At 28.2% G+C, this 20,555-nt stretch overlaps 1 long non-coding RNA gene across 1 annotated transcript; it reads right to left on the minus strand.

Annotated features, from left to right (window-relative positions):
- Window positions 1-6,498: 6,498 nt before the first annotated feature.
- On the minus strand, window positions 6,499-15,614 carry LOC142325820 (uncharacterized). Its single transcript, XR_012756592.1, has 3 exons — window positions 15,479-15,614; window positions 13,384-13,574; window positions 6,499-6,690 (listed from the first exon to the last, which is right to left on the minus strand). It is a non-coding gene; the product is annotated as an uncharacterized LOC142325820 (long non-coding RNA).
- Between the last annotated feature and the right edge of the window lie 4,941 nt (window positions 15,615-20,555).

The following is a 20,555-nucleotide window of genomic DNA, read 5'->3' on the forward strand; positions in this document are numbered from 1 at the left end:
TATATTACATCTGGATTCATTACTTGTATAAATAGTTAAGTGTAATTTATATGTACTGAATAGATAAGTTTTTCTTGCGCTTGGCTACCTTTAATGTCTACTGAAAATAAGTACAAATACCTTAGTACGATAAATATCTTGCAGGAACTATCAAATTTTATTGTTTGATGTATCGAATACTTTATTATTGCTTAAAACAGGAAATATTGTTTAGAAACTGTATTAAGAAACAGTTTGTATTTTGAATTAGGAAAATAACAATGTGCAGTTTTATATCATATTTAAAATACACTTATTCCTTTTTGGTTTTTTCAGATGATCATAATAATTATGTTATCTCCCCACTAGAACAATCAGAATCTTCTTTCTTACAAAATCATTGAACTAAATCTTATTGGACAACCACACATTTTCACATCTACATTGTTTAAGTTCTTTTTTCTGTGATTCTCTAGAAAATTCTAGAAATAAAAGCAAATTATCACTTCTACAAATATTTTCCATTATTGAAGATATATTCTTCATTTATTTCTCAAGAGTTTCTAATAATCTTTTATTTATTAAAGTTAATTTAAAATTTATTTGTGTTTCCTATGTTTCTAAATTTTTCCTGGACGTCAGTTGTAGTTAACTGCATTCATTTCTGGGTCTCTCAATTGTAACCTGATAAAGAAATCTTTTGTAAAGCTGTTTTTATTGTGTAATCGACCGATCCTTTTTTTATATTATATTTGCATAAATTATTTTAATTTTTTTTAGTTCACTAATAAATACCAACAGAATATTCTAATAAAAATAAAACTTGTTCTAATCCATTTTTAATATTTTCATTTGATCCATTACCATGTTTAGCGAATTGCCAACCGGCACACAAATTTCTGAATACTGTAATATAATCAAAAAAGTTTAATCATATTTTTTAATTATTTTCAAGCAGGTGCAAATTTTTTATTTTTCTGATTATACAAGAGACTAGGTAGAAAGAAAAATAAGGGCATAATTTTTTTAGTTACTCATTTTTCTTCTAAATGAATTTTAGTCTACGCTTTAATATATTTTTTTATGTAATTCTTAACTTTGTTAGGTTAGGTACTTTGGTAGTAAGGTACTGATGTCCTTATCTCCCTTGTCACTACATTTATATCAGAAAGTTGGGCAATTAATTCAAATAATTTCTTCATTGAAATCATTTACAATTTTTTAGTCTGTTTTTTCTTTTCAGTTACAATTATTTTACTGAATTTATTTAATTATGTATAGCCGTTAGTAAAACTTCAAACAGGAAGAAAAATACAATCCCAATTTATATTCATGCCTTTAAGCAAGTAGTCAAATGACCATTACTGTAAAGGTTCCATTTATTTTCATAATAAGTAGTACACTGTAATTTTGTTCTTTATGTGAATTCTCGGTTTTGTAATGTAATGTAAGTAATACATTTTTTTCAAAAATATTAATAAGCATCATTTTCCTAACCTTTTAATTAAATATTTAACCTCTTTGGAGAGAGATAAATGTTTTTACTATGTATATTTCATATACAATTATGTTTACATGGTTTTGTTGGCTCATATACAGTAATTTAAATAATATACATAAAATAATTAGGTAGCTTGTAATTGCATGTACTTGTTATGTAGCTAGTAATTTCATGAATTTTTATGTAGCTTGTAATGGCATGTTCTTTTTATGTAGCTTAGAAATATAACTGTTTTATCATAAAAAGTTGTTTTATTAACATTAAATTACTAACATTAATTATACTAATTTAAGTTTAGTTGATGGGTATTTTATGTATATCATTCATTCTGCTGTATATGAGTTGAATATCTAAATTTAAATGTAATATAAATCGATTTTCAAGTATTAAATTAGAACTGTGTCTTCAAAGAGGTTAAATTATAATTGATTTTAAGGAAGAGGATATATAAACCACTTAACAGGCTGTTAATACAATTTCTGCAGTTTTCTGTAAATTTATTATTTTTACTATAATTTTTTTTTAAATAAGCAGAATTTTGTGATTTGCTCTAATTCATAGTATTGGCTTTTTTCAACCGTATTTGATCTGTTTATGTAAAACAGCCTCACATCTTACTTTCTTTGTGGATTTGCTTTTATTTATAATTACACTAAGTAATTTCTTAAATAAATAACCATATTTAACAACAAAATTAATTCTAAAATGTCCCTTTGATTATCTACATATAAACAAATTTATGAATATAACACATCAGATTTTTTAGCTTTCATTTAAAAAGATCTATCTCACCCTAACCATCTAATGTTACATAAATCTATTTTTGACACCATCAAACAGTATTTGAAAGTATACTGCAGAGAACCATAAGGAACTATTACAGTATATCAGTCAGGAATCATTTTAGTTCTATTTAAAAGGCCCATCACTATTACCATTGATAATTTTTACAGGAATGTTAAACCTAAAAATACACTACATTAAACCTTTCATATGAGCAAACTATATACATAAAACAAAGCCCTGGTTTTAGTCTTCTAGAGTATATGCCATATCTTGCCTGGTGGTTATCCACTGAAATTATTAGTTTATTTTTCTATAAATGTATGTTTTTTATAAACCATTTTCCAAAACCATGTAAAACTAAAATCGAGCACATTCTCTTTTTTATACGAGATTAGAATTTGCTATTTAATCGGTACCTGTCACTGCTATTAATCATTTTGCACCTCCCACTGTTCACATATAGAATTAAACTGTAATTATATTTCATATTGTTGATGAAAAAAGACCTCCTTATGGATTACTGAATAATAAGATTTAATTTTTTTCTATAATCCTACAGATAAAGGTAACTTCAATATTACATTTAGTATTTGCATTAATAAATACCCCCTTTTTCACTTGGATTGTCATCAATCGCAAGTTTTTTCCATTTGCTATTCATTAGTAACTTTACCTTTTTTTCAATAATATAGATTATAGACTTTTGTTTTTTTAATTCCAATTGGGATTGGCCATATTATGCTGTGAAAATGCATTCTTAAGAGAATCTTAAAGGGGGTAATTAAGAGGTCTGGATGGTAATGCATACATCTGCACAAGTGCAAAAGGGAAAAAAAGAAAATATGGAAAATACAAGTAAATTCATTATGATTAAAAACTCTGAGTAACTGATTTCTTTGAAAAATCTTCTATTTTTAATATTGAAAATAATAGAAAAATCCTGTAAGTTATATTTCATAAAATCAATAACATTTTTCTGTTTCAATTTTAAAACAAAAATCTTCTGGTTAATTCATATATTTCCCTAGTTCAATCTTCTAATTCGGTTTCATTTTTAGAAATACAGTTTCAAATTATGTAATTGTAAAAACACACATATTAGGGTAGGGTGTATTATACAGATACCAAATTTGCAGATATGCTTTGGCACAGGTCAGGGTGTATTATTTTAGATTCTTGCTTAACAGGTAGAAACCAAATTTGCAGATATGCTTTGGCACAGGTCAGGGTGTATTATTTTAGATTCTTGCTTAACAGGTAGAAAATTCTACCTTCTAACAGGTAGAAAAGGTAGTGTATTTATTATTCACATCTTAGCTTATCAGTTACTTAATATGATAACAATTATTTTTAATTATAATTCTTGATTACATATTGACATTGTAAATATCTATGTTGTATGCAATGAATAGTTTTTCCAAGTGCCGGGTACATAAAAAGCATTCGTACCGCGTCAACCGCGCCGCGCCCGTATTTCATCATCCCGATATCGTTCATCGGGTTTTGGTTGGGGGGGGTGCTGTGTATATTAATGTCTATATATTGGGGGGTGATATATAAATATGTTAATGTTAGAAATAGTTTATTCATAATATTTATAGTTTTTCTATGTGTATTATGTTTCTTAGTCTTTTCAGCTCATCTCTTCACTACAAGTGGCTGAAGTCCTCCTAACTCAATTTAAATTCATAAAAAATTAAATTTTATAATTTAAATTTATATTTTAATTTTAAATTTAATCGCATAAAAATTCCTATTTTAGTTTATATTGCTTTATAAAATTTTATTTGAAATATTAATGAGTGGGTTTTTAAAATTACCTTTTTTGTAAATTATTTAAATTTTGTTCATTTCATTGACAAAATTAATCATTTAAATAAGTTTAAGAAATTAATAAAATAAGTAAATATGTAGAGGCAATTTCTTAATTAAATGCAGCTTTCGAATCTGGTTCATGTAGGATATAATATGTTTATTTTTAATTTTTTTTTTTTTATTTGATATATATTATATTACATAAGCTTTTTCTTAAATTTTTTTGGTAGATGTTAATCAAATTGAAGGTTAGAACATATTTATATCTAATAACAGTTTTAAGAATTTTTTATTTTAAATTTTGAATACCCCTTTGCTTTCCCCAATCTGCGTTCAGCCAACCTGCTTCAGAGAAGATGCATGCTTGCATGTTAGTTTAATTTTTTCAAACCAGAGTCAGCTGATTTTAGAGGTGCCATAATAAATTATTTCACTTTATTTGCTTATTTTTTTATTAAAAAAAATTAACTTAGTTGCAAAATTTACCATTTTTGTGGTAAAAACCTAAGTAGAATGGTTATTTGAAAAAAATCCATCTAGCATAACAGTAATCAAAATTACTTCAAAATTTAATAATTTTTATATGTAATACTTTGCCTTGCATATTAAAAAGGCGTGTACTGATTCTGGTTTTTAGTGTGTAATTATTTTATTTTCACATATTTTAAAATTGTGGGGTAAATAAAGTGATGGTGTAAATAAAGTGTGAAATTAAAGTGCGATCAACATCAAAGTGTGAAATTAACGTTATCTTCCTCACTACAAAAATGTACAAACTATAAATAAAAATGAGACTTGAAATAATACAGATTACCAGGTTATATTCAACATTTCATCAACTTTTCACTTCATCCTGCATCCTATATCTTCAGAGTACCAGATCGATCTATTCTTTCAGCTGCTCGATGAATTTGATCCTTGGATTAGCCGTGGTGATAAATGTAAAGCTGTGTAGCCAAATGGTAAAATATTAAGGTACTACTAATTCTTTACTACATCATATATATTTCATTATAATACTAGTATTTATTAAAAAACTCCATCCATTTATGCAATGTTTAGCTTCAGTTAGAGCGAACAAGTAATGGAGCTACTCACTCTGTGACTTCAACCAGCCACTATCACTTACCTTGTACCATGGGCCAGGGTCAAGGCTTTACCCCACCTGGTCTAGTCTAGTGGTTAACTCATCATTGCAAGTCAAATGATTTCAAAGTCGAGAGTTCTAAGGTTCAAATCCTAGTAAAGACTTTTAAATGGATTTGAATACTAGATTGTAGATATCAGTGTTCTTTCATGGTAGGCTTTCAATTAACCACACATTTCAGGAATGGTCGACCTGAGTCTAAACAAAACTACACTTAATTTGCATTCATACATATCAATATCTTATGGTGGTTCCAGAGGCTAAACAGAAAAAGAGAGAGTCAGAGCAATGTTTTAGACCCCAGTTTACATCATCGATAGGTAACTTTCTCTTTTGATACTGCAGTTACTTTTATTTCTAACTTTTTTAATAATTTTATGTAGATCTGGCATTAAATGTCATGCGAAACACAGAAATTTTGTGTGGCAAATTACAATATAAATGCAATAAAGGAAACATAAGTATAATAAAGAAAAGAAATTTAGTAGTGTTACATATCAAGATATGCCAGTATCTGGCCAATGCCTAATTTGTTTCTGATATATATATTTAATTTGAAATATAAACTACAAAAACACACTAATTAGATAAGTTAAACTTGCCATATTAATTTCCATTGACTGTTTTTCGCAGTACCCTGCATCTTCAATCTGTATTAAATTCTATTTTTATTACATTAAAACTTATTCTTTTTAATGATTTCTCTTTTTTAACATAAATTATAATGCTATTTATTGTGAAATTTTAAATGATATTATGAACATAAATAGGGTATACAACATACCCTATTGTACAGGTACAACGTATACCAAAATGAAACGACTAGCACAAGATAGGGAATCTTGGAGAGCTGCATAAAAAACCAGTGAAATGTCCTAAGACAAAAAAAAATTAACATAATAAATATACTTGTGAAAATATTTCTAATTTACACAAAAATAATACAAATAAATTAAAATGAATAAGATAGAATTTAATAGCAAGTGAAGGTGTAAGATACTGCACAAACCGGTTATTGGAAATAAATAAGGTAAGTATAAATAATCTAATTACTGTTTTTAGGTGGTTTATATTTCATATAATGTTAAATTTTATATATAGTATATATAATGTAAAATAAATGAAATAAGAATCAAATTATTGTCATGGCAGTCATCTTTCACTTAGATACCCCCAAACATTTAATTATAATAAAAATGAATTTTATCTACGTTTACAGATAGAGAGCAGGTTTTGATTGATGAAACAAAGCGATATCTTCATTTAACTATTATTTTAATAGAAAATATACTGTGTAAAAATTTAGAAGTGGTTTCACAAGTTTATTCTTTTTTGACAATGAAAATTTAATGAAACCATGCTTGCACCTCTTTGTCAAAATTTGTTGAATAACTTATAAAGTAGATGGCACATAAATATTTCATGAATTTTAAATACCAGAGCAATCAAAGCAAGTGGAAACCTATATAAAATTGTAAAAAAATAATAAGAAAATAAATGATGCATTTCATTTTATAAAAATATTAAGTATGATTTAAAAAAAATAATATAAAAATTAGTAAAAGTATCGGGTGGTATATAGATATCCTGTATCGATTTTTGTTACCATTCAACATTATTCTTAGCTGAAAATTTTAGCTCGGCCAAGTAGGTTCATATAACACACATTCCTGGATGCGATATAGATTTGTTACCATCTACATCAGTGAACCTTAATTCAGAATAGTGTTTTTGCATCTATTCTTGGTAAAGCGCTCTGATCTTGTACGAGAGGAATCCTTGCTGCCTTAAAAGGGGCTTAGAATATTTTTGAGAGAGTTGTCTTGTTTAGCAATCTTCTGTGGATTATTCCTTTGTAACCTTCTAACTTTCACTTTTTTCCTTTATTTTCTTCCACCTTGATTTATTAAAAGGGTGTTTTTCAATGATTTCTCAATGGATATCTAACGATGCGGGGTCTGTAAAAAATTCAATGTTCTTTGTATCTATCTAGTCTGGAGGAGGGTATAGCTTTTCTTGTGTACCTATCTAGCTAGCAATTCTATTTCTGTAAAAAAATGTCTTTATACATACTTCTACCTCAGGTTAAATATTTAAGGAGTAAAAATGGACCACCTAATCATTCCTAATAAATATTTTTGTTAGAAAAAGTTCAATGCTATCATATATGAAATGAATTTAATAATTAAAACAAAGCTCTATTAATTCACAACCGCTAATTGAATTTGTCTTATTTTCTTTTGTTTCAGGTAACTCAACGGTTCATTTAATATTCTAAGGGAGAGCTGCCATGTTAAGTGGCCCTCCTTACATTGTGGTACTCCCTTTTATTGTAGGATAATTTTCTACTATAGGTATTTTGTTATTATTTTCTACTTTTGTTGTTATTGTTTAATATTATAAATTTTCATGTTAAAAATAAGTTGTGTAGTTTTTAAGGTGACAGTATAATATTCTTATAAAATCGCGGTAAGTGCCTAGTCCCAGTAGGGTCCCCTGATAGGAACTTTCCTTTAGGGAATTTTTTATGTCTATTTTTGTGTGTTTCTATTTCAGGTTCAACATAAATTTTACATTAAAATTACTTAGATAAGCAATGTAAATTAAGTTTTATGAAAATAGATTTAGATTTTGTATATGCTGTGTATTTTTTTTCAGGTACAATGTAGATATTATTTTATTATTAGTTAGTTAAGTCGCGTCCGCGATCCCAATGCCTAGTCCCAGTAGGGTCCCCTGATAGGAACTTTCCTGTAGGGAATTTTTTATGTCTACTTTTGTGTATGTTTTTGTTTCAGGTTCAACGTAAATTTTACATTAAAATTACTTAGATAAGCAATGTAAATTAAGTTTTATGAAAATAGATTTAAATTTTGTATATGCTGTGTATTTTTTTCAGGTACAATGTAGATATTATTTTATTATTAGTTAGTTAAGTCGCGTCCGCGATCCCTATCCCTAATAGGGTCCTCCTCCCTAAGGGGGAGGTTTTTTAGTCGGTGAGAGCCCGACACTACCGTCTGTTGCGGGCGCAGACGGTGGCTGATACAGCTTTTTCCTCCTCCTACGGAAAACAAAAAAAAAAAAAAAAAAAAAAAAAAAATTAACAGTTTATATTACGTGCATTACTAATCTTTTTGCAAAGTGATTTTGAGTTGTAGGTGCTTTACCAGGAGTACTTTTAAATTCATGGAAGCTGTAACAAAAAAAAAAATTGTTACTGATTTTCAAATGTAATATTGAAAGCAGAAAATGATTATGGAAGATAAAGAAAATTTTAGTTAAAGTGACTATCAACCGCAGTTTCAAATATGGATTGAATAAAAAGTAAGTACTGTAAATGTCTAAAACATAATTTTTTTAAAATGCAGCAAAATAAAAAAAAAAACATCTAGAATTGGGCATGGTGATTTTAACAAATATTGTGTGCTGAATTCAAAACTTACAAAATTTTGTGTAATACATTGCATTTTTAGTTACATACGAATTATTTACCAATAAATGCGTAATCAGTGTCACACCAATATTTCAAAAAGTTATTATTTTTGTGTATTCATTTATAATTTGTGTAAATCAGCTAAGTTTTTGTTATTCAAATACAGATGAATTGAAATATATTCAATACAGTTTTTAAATGATTAAATCATTGGAACTAAATTTTTAAAATAAGTTGGCAATTGTTTTCTTGCTTGTGCGATGTTTTATCAGTTTCTCTAAATAAAAACCAACAACAGTCATCAATCATTCTAGCATCCCATCTTCCTTGGAAGTGATGCTGACAGAAACGGTCTCCCTGCTCATCACTGACAGCACAAATTTTCAGGATAAAGTCTAGATGAGACTGTAGGAAATGAATTTTTAATGACATCCTACATACTAAATATTTGTAGTTTTTAAACAGTTTATTAACCATAAACATAGTTTTCATCTTTTCTGTTACCTAAAAACACCAACTATGTCTCTGAAAGACTTCCAGTTATTTATCATGCATTAGCTTGTCGTTTCCTGTTGAACCGTTCAGTTACTGAGCACGATATAAAAATAACATGAGGCACCCAGATTTTATGTTGATCCCTGAGTGCGCAATCAAAATTAACAGGCAGTTTTCATAGATTCATAAATAAGTATTTCTTTGAGATTTATGCGTACATTTACCTTTAATGTAACAATAACTGTCTGGATGATTTGAGTATCCACAAACTTTTATAGAGGCCATGCAGCAAATAAAAATGAGAAAAAAATCTCTTCAGTATTATAAAGAATTTATGAAAATATAGCAAAACACTAACAACTGTGTGAACACAACACACAGTACAGACAATTGAAGCTAGACTGAATAAAATTTTAAGCTCTGTAATGGCAACAACAGATGTCTGTATGATATCATACATGTCTACTTTCATGATACAATGTATACATTCTTTATTTATTTTTTCTTTATTAAGCATGTGTGCATACTGTTTAAAAGTAAAAATACAGAAACTATTCTGAATTGTGATGAGTAGTGGATCAAAATGAATTTATTACCAAAAAAACATTACAAATTTATGATTTATGTAAAACCTTAACATAGTAACACAATTTCAATGGCATATTGGAGATCAGCACCCAAATTACAGTATGGAAAGTTGTGTAACATGTTAGATACAAATTTTGCATAGACAGTGTTATTTCAACATCTGACAATATGTTTAAATTGAAACAATGTTTTATTTAAATTTAATAAAATATTTAATTATTTAAAACAAATAATTTTAATTAACTATTTTACATCTGCAATGATATTACATTATAAGAATTAATTACATTTTTAGTAAGTAGAAGCAAAGTATATAATGCACTAACACCAATCAGCTATGCATAATCTAATTACATATTCATTCACTTCATTCGATTTAATGCTGGTAAACGAGTACTCGATGAAACACATGATGTTACTGTTCCCAACTGTGAGGTACATTTCGCGAATCATTTTCTGTGACCTAGCAGAAGTTGTAACTTCGGTTATTGAATTAAATAATCTGTCATAATCACAATGTAGTGATGAATATAAAGCCCAAATGAGATAAGAGGTACAATTGCTTTCTATTTTATTAAGAATAATGATTTTGCATATGCGACCAGTCCCAGTGGTGAATGGAGTGAAGGGGTTCCTTGTAGAGCTGAAAGATTTCCTGCGTTTTAGTGGGCTTGGCCTACTCTGTGTAGAAGATGACTGGCAATTGTTTCAGCCCTCACTTTCCTTACTAAGCCCGGCATGAAATGCTGTTTTCTTGAGAATGCCAATGCCATTTTGTGGGACATGCATCTCGTATCTTGTCGCATTAAATCTTTTGTTCATAGCAAATGACATATCAATATGATTATAATTATTTTATTGAATTATTTTTTTCTAAGTACAATTTCTTCCTAAGTAACTAGAAATAAAAAAAATTATCATAACAGCTGCGGTTCCTCTATCATGTTTTAAAATAAATATCTAAATATCAATCAGGTTTAAGGTAATTCTTGATTACAAATTATTTTTCAGCTGTTCTTCTGCAATGTTAGGACAAACTAATAAAAACTGCTAAGTTTTACTTTAGTAAAAATATAAAACTATCGTGAAAAGTCAATTCTCCAAAACGTACAGACAAATATGGAATGTACATGAATTTTGGTAAGAAAAAAAACAATGTCTAAATATTTTATTATTTAGATCACTATATCTTATAAACATATCTGCACTACACTTTTCCCTAAAAACGCTCCACTCTCTGGCATTTGTTGCACCACAACACCAACTTTTGTAGAAATGATTTTAGAAAACCACCACCCATTTCTGAACCCCTTGTTAGTTTCATTATACTGATTAACAGACAAATCTTTATCTTAATAAAGAGATGGTATTCAAGCAGTGTCTAAACAGAAGTAACAATAAAAATCTCCAACTTGAACAGACAACTAAAGCCTTTGAGTGGCATTTTGCATAACGTTATGCGTTTTCATTCAGAAGAATAATCGCCATTGAGAGCAGTCTGCATGATTTGATTTGTCCAAACTACTTCAATTCATAATAAGATTCTGATATCGCTGCAGTCTCAAGTTCCATGAATTCTGCTAGTAGACTCTTTTGTTCTCAAAATATTGTGACAATCATTTTTCAGTTCAATAATATCATTTGAATCTGTCATCATGACTACATCACTCATAATAACATGAGATTACAATCTACAGATTTGAGTAGTTTCACTGTTTGCTTGCTCACAAAAAATGAATTGCAAAACGCATCTCACAGTTGGAAACAGCAATATCATCATGTCTTTCATCAATTGCTCCTTTACCAGCACTAAACAGAATGAAGAAGTGTTTGAACAAGTTATTACATAATAAATTCCTGATCTGTGACTTCTGTGTTATACAAGTCATGCAAGATACAAGTGATACCATATAAAGTTGATTTCTTTACATTTATTAAGACACAATATAACCATTCAATGTGAATTAGAGTAAAAGGACCAATTTCAGGGCTGAATATCAGCTATAGTTTAGTTAGCTTCGTGCTGATATGCAATAATTTTGAGGCAAAGGCATCAGAAAAACAATTAAATATCCATTTTCCTCAGCAAGCCTAACTCGTGATGTTGAGTTTTTATTAAGACTGGCTCTGCATTTTTTTTTGGGAATAGATATGTGTCATGTCAGGTTATCTGTTGAATTGTGACACCTTCAGAGACATAAATATTAATTATTATTATTATTATTATTATTGAGAATTAGACTTCTTGAGTCGATTGGAACCCCTTTTCCTCATATAGATTCCATGAATATCAATTACATCTTTGAACTTCGTCTTTGATAAAATTCTGGATTTATCTCTTGTACTGAGGCAACTTTCTTAATGTCCCCTTTATTTGTCATAATTTAATAATAACTAAACTGCTAAGTTTTCTTTTTCAGCAATGTCAGGAGTACTGATATGGAGGACTTTTATCCGAGAATTTAATCAGAAATAGAATCCTAATTTTCATTAAATTAGATTGGAGAGGAAACTGTAAATCGGTGAGTTTTTAATTTAATTATTATAACATATAAAATGTGCAACACAATAAGTAAAAACCATTAGAAAATTAATGTAGAAAAGTGGTGACATCAACATACATTTAAGTGTCCAGTAGCTGTTAGAGAGGGAAGACAGTTGTAACAAAAGATTAGAAGGGCTTTAAGAAAAAAAAATTCCATAGGTTTTTAAGTTCAGAGAAAATACTTAAAAGGATTACGAAAACCTGGGATTAACTCATCACTTCGATTCTACAAATTTTTATTTATTTTATTATATTTGAAGGCTTAGCTCTATATCATAGTTTATAAATGTAATTAAATTACATTATATCAAAAATTATTTGTCTTGAAGATCATTACAATATTAGTAATGAAGCGATTAATTTGGATAACATCGAAAGTTCCAAGTTAACTTTTAGATTACTTCATATAAGAAATGCAGCATATCCTGGTGGGTTTCAATGTATCTACCAAAGAGAGAAACGATCTACTTAATTTTAAAGGGAAAATTTTTTACGTTTTTTGGGATAAGAGTGACATTTACACTTTTACTGTTGGGAAATTTTATTTATAATCACCGATATTCTTCAGCAGAATTTACAAAATTTGCTGTAATATTATAAGTTTCAAACGATATAAAAATAACTTATTAAATAAGTGTTAAGAGAATCAAGCTCATCAAATGAAAACACCTTTAAATCATTAATTCACTTTCAGGCATGATTTTTATTTGTAACTTACCTGTAAATTATGGTAGAAAATAATCTACTTTGTTATCACTAAAAATTCTATACCTGCATTTGCATGTAGAATCTACCGTAACATAGTTTAAAATTATATTTTAATAAATGATGTCATTTGTCATTATAAAATTTTTAACAGTTAAGCCCAAAAATATAATTTTAATAGAACATATGAGATGAAGAGGTAATAATGATTTGAAAATTAACATAATCATCACAGTTTACTTATTAACTAAAAAACCAAACTTTTGGTATTTTGTAATATTGTTCAGGACAGGTACAGTGGTGAAAAGATTTGTTATCACACCATAATTTCTAAAAAAAATGAACCTTCCAGTTGTTGTTGATGTAACCTACCATTGACAACCTACCTGTCAGTTCCAATCTATTCTCGGCAGTCGTATAAAATACACTTTCATGATTTATTACACCTTCAAATCTAACATTTTTCTCTGAGATCATTCTGTTATTATGTAGCATTACTTTGTTCTTAGTAGTATATTACATTCTTAAATTTAAAAATATTTTATTTTTCATTTTACCTTCAAATAACTTTTGTGAACTAAAAGAAAACAAAAACACAAAAAAAATGGGGATATGCTGGTTGTAACTTTTAAAATATTGTTACCATAAATTTATATGTAAATTACAATACAATACTATTGCAAACAATAATTCCATTTTACAATTTAATTTAATCTTCACTGTAGTTATTCTCTCTTTTTAGAGCTTAATTTATTGTTAAATTTATTACAAACTGATAAATTAGTATTTGTCACAAATACTAATTTATCAGAAAATGTAATAACTATACAAAATATTATCAAGATACCTCAAAACTTACTGAGAAATAACTTTTAGAAAAACAAAAATGAGACAAATAATATAGATGGTAATATACATAGAACTTTTGATGGTAATAAATGAACTTTTATTCTGTTTTTCATATACTGAATCTATTCTTAAAGTATGTTCTGCATTACCTATCCAAATGCTACTTGATCAGAGTAAGATGTGTATATTACGTACTTAAAATATCATACTCAAATGCGTGATAACTAAAAGAAAGTGTATACTTATATTGCTATGTTTATTCTTGATAAATATTATTGTACAGTGTACTGACGGGGCAGCTTAACAGCAAGTGCACCATTACATTTATAAGGTAATCTAATTTTTATATTTCCATTAGCAGACATGTCTTAAAAGACGTAGCCATTTCCTGGTTTTTGGAAAATATTTTTAATTCTTTAAGACAAAAAAAAAATATTAAGAACAAGAAAAGATATTAAAAAAATATTAAAATTTTAAGAACAGACAATAAGAGAAATATTGGAAAACATTTATTTATACCGATAAAACAACTTAGAAGCTGTGGTATCAGTATCTGAAAAGAAACTTGCTTTTCAAGTCGTACCTCACAAGTTGTACACAAGTAGTAGAAATTTTATCATTTAATGATAAATTAAGAATACAAGAATACACATGTAAATTTAGGTCCTCGCTTCAAGATGTAGAGTGTGGAGCGCCTCAGGAAAAATTTTTTGCTTTGTTTATTGTTTATTAATGATCTGCCGAAAATTCTTGAGCCATTCATTACAACTCTTTTCACAGCTGTATCTCTATTTCTAAAGATAATTAATAAAAATGGATTGAATTTTTCACAATTGCAGCTTTAAAAAATTTTCACTGGATGAATTGTAACAATGTAACTTAAAATATGGATAAAACTGTCAAATTGTGCTTCTTGGTTAAACATAACATTGCAGATTGTGTGGCCAGAATTCCCATTACATATATAGTAATTTTGTTGTCCACAAAGCAAAACCTTTGGGTTTTTTATTTGATAAATTCTTGTGGGATGATAAATATGATTTTGTTTACCAAAATGTAGTGAACAGTTTTACTCTGAAGCATCTTTATAAAACACTAAGCTTGTACTCATTATCAATTACTTTTATGCCTAAATATTTTCTCGTATAATGTGTAAAGTCAAATTTGTGGGCTTTTGAAAGACATAACACCTTTTAGAATAAAAAAAAAATTGCTGTCAGATCATTATTGAGGCATACTTTATGAAAAAGGAAACTGTATAATCAGTTATCCATCAGCTTATTTTACAATTAAAATATTTGGTTTTACAGAAACAATATTGTTCTGTTGATGAATTAAAAAAAAAGACAATTACATGATTTATCTGCGTCCACTTCTACATGTACAGATATTAGTATATGCTCAATATGATTTTCAGTAGCGATTTCTTTACTGTTAATATTTTGTAGTAATATTTTATAATTAATTTACCTTAACGTCATTTCATGTATTTGATTAAATAATTAATACGAACTTTAAACACATCTATTTCGTTTTTAAAATTTTATAATTTGTTCTTATCAGAATAAAACATTTATTTATTTATAAAGCAGCAAGTTAGGTTAAATAATTTGTTATAAAAATCAACCTTACCAACAGTTTATATTATATCCCTAGCGTTTTGGGTCATTTGACCATCATCAGGAGATAGATTTTTTGTAATTAAAACTTTAAAATTAAAAACATAAACAAAAAATTACAAAATATTATTAACAAAACCATTCGTCAATGTAACTAGATAATCAAGTTAGGCAACTTGATAATTATTAATTTAAATAGAAAATCATCTTCAAATTTTATATGTCCCTTTATTAATTTATTGTTGTAAAAATATACATAATTTTTTTTGAGATTGCTGGTTTTATAAAAATTGTTGGAAAATCTGATAAAATTATCATAAAGGGCTGTAATTATGTTTATTTTATAAAATGTGTTTAGCATAATTGGATTTTTCGAAACAACCTTTCTTTATACTATTAATATGTTGTTTAGCTGTAATATAAAAAGAAGGGTTGGTCATAACAATATGTTGTTGACGGTAGTTTTCACGTTTTAAACTATACCAATCTTGTCTAAGATATTTATTTCATTATTTTAGTAGAATCGCTATTGTGTATAAAATTTATGTTTTATAAAGTAATAGAACTTCTAAATATATCTTCATATATATTTTTTTTCTTTAAATTAGATTATACCAAATACCAACCGGGTTGGAAGTGATGAACGCCTTTGCAAATCAGCTGATTTCGTAGTCGCGAGTTACATCTTTCAAATCGTAATAATATGATTTGTATACTCATTATTTCAGAAGTAATACCCTCGGTGATTCACGGAGACTACAGAAAAAAAATTACAAATTGAGATCACGTTATACAGATTATGTACATCGAAGTTTTTTCCGTGATTTTCATAACCTATTCTGCTTGTGAAATTAAAAAAATTAAAAAAATTAAAAATTTATTAAACAAGGCTAAAATGTTTCGTTGGTAAATAACGGTTAATGAAAGATTTCGCTCGGGTTTCAGCAATCCCGGTGAAAGAGGTCGTACTGAAAATTTATAGGACAATAATTAAGGGGCAGAATTAGTGATTTCTATGGGGTTTTTACCTTAAAAATAGAATAAAGTAGCTACCAAAACAGTATCTGAAATAGGTTTTAAGAAATCTACGATGAAAATCAATAATTTACAGTAAAAAACCCGTTATTATGTTTGATCTACAATAACGTTGTTAAACGGGTAATAAACATGTAAAACCTTTAAATAAAACGAATAGAAAATGTAATTCTGAACATAATGGTGCAAGATAACTCAAATAAAACAAAGAAAGTTTAGAAAAATTAGAATTCAATTTAGAAACAATACAGTAAGTCATACCTACCAGTTTATAACAAATATTCAAAACTAAGCCCACCAGTTTCAAAACCTCCCTGCAGTACTGCTTTTGTAGCTCTTTATAGTACTTCAGGGCTATCCTTAAGTTTCTCAGCAGCATCCATAATGTAAACAATTAATTCCTCACGAGAATGTATTTTTGTTTTATATATGATATTTCTCATCTGTCCCTAGATGCAAAAATCTAAAGGTGTTATTACAAATGTTCTTGGTGCCCAGAAATGTGGACCTCCATGACTGATCCATTTCTCAGTGAAATGATTGATACATTATCCTTTAGGTTTATTTATTTTATCATTTTTTTTTTTTAATGCAAGTGACTATTTATATATCTTTGCAGATTTCATCAAGACAAGAGGGAGTACAACACTTATAATTTAAGATCTGATCATATGATCAACGGGTTTAAGAATTAAGGAGCCAAATCTTTCAACAACATCCATTTAGTTATTTCATATGGCAGTCATAAACTACATAACTAAATTTTATGATTGCTGTATCATTATATTGATTGATATTACTGTGAAGTCAAGTAACAAACTTTTAAAAATTAAAAGCGTCAAGTACCATAAAACAATAAAAGTAAATGAATTACAGTCAAACTAAAAGAGAATGATTGAAGTTAAAGCAAAATTAAGTAGGAACAAGTTTACAAGTTATTACAAAAGTAGATTCTATAGAAAGCCAAACGAATAAATGTAAAAAATAGAAATAATAAAGTCAATAGAGTTAATATATTAGAAGGAACGTGGAAGACAAAAGATGCAGTGAATGGTATCAAGTTAAATACATTGAACAGAAACCGGCGAAGGAAGATCGATTAAAAGATACTGAGGTATAGGAATGACAATAATTAAAAGAAATGGATGTAACCAAAAATAAGGAAAATTTTAAAGAAAACAAAGCTGAAATGAAATAGTGAAAGTGCATACGATAGCGTCTAGGGTGGAAGAAACATAGCAAATGACTATACAGAGTGTAAAGTTATAGTGCTGGTAGAGAAAATGAACTGATTTTGAAAAATCAAAATTTGATTAAGCATAGAGAGTACAATTTCTTCCTAAGTAACTAGAAATAAAAAAAAAATTATCATAACAGCTACGGTTCCTCTATCGTTTTTTAAAATAAATATTTAAATATCAATCAGGTTTAAGGTAATTCTTGATTGCAAATCAATGTTCAGCTGTTCTTCATGATTTTCTGGCACCATGACTATGTCACTCATAATATTAGTATAAACATGAGATTATAATCTACAGATTTTAGTTTAACTGTAAGTTAAACTAAAATTTTTGGAAATAGTTTTTTTGGAAATAGATATGTGTCATGTCAGGTTATCTGTTGAGTTATGACTCCTTCAGAGACATAAAATATTAATTATTATTATTATTATTGTTAATTAGACTTCTTGAGTCGATTGGAATCCCTTTTCCTCAAATAGATTTCAAAAATATCAATTACATCTTTGAGCATTCTCTTTGATAAAATTCTGGATTTATCTCTTAGACTGAGGCAATAACTTTCTAAATGTCCTGTTAAGAGAGTGATATCTGTCTGCTTATGAAACTTATTTCCCAGGCAAATTATTATATTAAAAGCACAACATACTAGACATGGCTATCTTGATGAATTAATTTACACTTCTTATAACTTAATTCACCAAATTTCTTCATAACAAAAAGCATAAAGTTAAATTTTATAATTTTAAGGTGGATTGAATTTTGTGTTAACTAAATATAATTAAACAAAAAATTATACCAATACAACTTATAGACTGTTACTTATTTGTAATTTAATAATAACTAAATTGGTAAGTTTTTTTTTTTTTCAGCAATGTCAGATGGAGGACTTTTATCCCAGACTTTAATCATACATAGAATTGTCATTTTCATCTAATTAGATTGGAGAGGAAACAGTAATCGGTGAGTTTTCAATTAATTTAAAAAAACATTAAAAATTTTATGTAGAAAAGCGGTAACATCAATGTACATTTAAGAATGTCCAGCAACTCTTACAGAGGGGAAGACATGTGTAAGGAAAGATTAGAAGGGCTCTAGCAAAAAGAAAAAAAAGTTTCATAATTTTTTAAGTTGAGAGAAAACATTTAAAAAAATTAGGAAAACTTGGGATTAACTCATCGATTCTTGATTCGATATTATAATATTTAAAGGCTTATGAATGTAATTAAATTCCATTGTATGAATAACAATTTGTCTTTATAATCAATACAATATTAGTATATTTTTTTTTGTCTTCAGTCATTTGACTGGTTTGATGCAGCTCTCCAAGATTCCTTATCTAGTTCTAGTCGTTTCATTTCAGTATACACTCTACATCCTACATCCCTAACAATTTGTTTTACATATTCCAAACGTGGCCTGCCTACACAATTTTTTCCTTCTACCTGTCCTTCCAATATTAAAGCGACTATTCCAGGATGCCTTAGTATGTGGCCTATAAGTCTGTCTCTTCTTTTAACTATATTTTTCCAAATGCTTCTTTCTTCATCTATTTGCCGCAATACCTCTTCATTTGTCACTTTATCCACCCATCTGATTTTTAACATTCTCCTATAGCACCGCATTTCAAAAGCTTCTTATCTTTTCTTCTCAGATACTCCGATCGTCCAAGTTTCACTTCCATATAAAGCGACACTCCAAACATACACTTTCAAAAATCTTTTCCTGACATTTAAATTAATTTTTGATGTACACAAATTATATTTCTTACTGAAGGCTCGTTTTGCTTGTACTATTCGGCATTTTATATCGCTCTTGCTTCGTCCATCTTTAGTAATTCTACTTCCCAAATAAAATTCTTCTACCTCCATAATCTTTTCTCCTCCTATTTTCACATTCAGTGGTCCATCTTTGTTATTTCTACTACATTTCATTACTTTTGTTTTGTTCTTGTTTATTTTCATGCGATAGTTCTTGCGTAGGACTTCATCTATGCCGTTCATTGTTTCTTCTAAATCCTTTTTACTCTCTGCTAGAATTACTATATCATCAGCAAATCGTAGCATCTTTATCATTTCACCTTGTACTGTTACTCCGAATCTAAATTGTTCTTTAACATCATTAACTGCTAGTTCCATGTAAAGATTAAAAAGTAACTGAGATAGGGAACATCCTTGTCAGACTCCCTTTCTTATTATGGCTTCTTTCTTATGTTCTTCAATTGTTACTGTTGCTGTTTGGTTCCTGTACATGTTAGCAATTGTTCTTCTATCTCTGTATTTGAACCCTAATTTTTTTAAAATGCTGAACATTTTATTCCAGTATACGTTATCGAATGCCTTTTCTACGTCTATAAACACAAAGTATGTTGGTTTGTTTTTCTTTAATCTTCCTTCTACTATTAATCTGAGGCCTAAAATTGCTTCCCTTGTCCCTATACTTTTCCTGAAACCAAATTGGTCTTCTCCTAACACTTCTTCCACTCTCCTCTCAATTCTTCTGTATAGAATTCTAGTTAAGATTTTTGATGCATGACTAGTTAAACTAATTGTTCTGTATTCTTCACATTTATCTGCCCCTGCTTTCTTTGGTATCATGATTATAACACTCTTTTTGAAATCTGATGCAACTTCTCCTTTTTTGTAAATATTTCACACCAATTTAGCTTTTTTTTTTTTCTGTTTAGCCTTCGGTAACTACCATTTAGATAATACTTCAGAGGATGAATGAGGATGATATGTATGAGTGAATGAAGTGTAGTCTTGTACATTGTCAGTTCGACCATACCTGAGATGTGTGGTTAATTGAAACCCAACC

The sequence above is a fragment of the Lycorma delicatula genome, chromosome 5, assembly GCF_047948215.1.
Source record: "Lycorma delicatula isolate Av1 chromosome 5, ASM4794821v1, whole genome shotgun sequence".
In the NCBI taxonomy this organism is placed as follows: domain Eukaryota; kingdom Metazoa; phylum Arthropoda; class Insecta; order Hemiptera; family Fulgoridae; genus Lycorma; species Lycorma delicatula.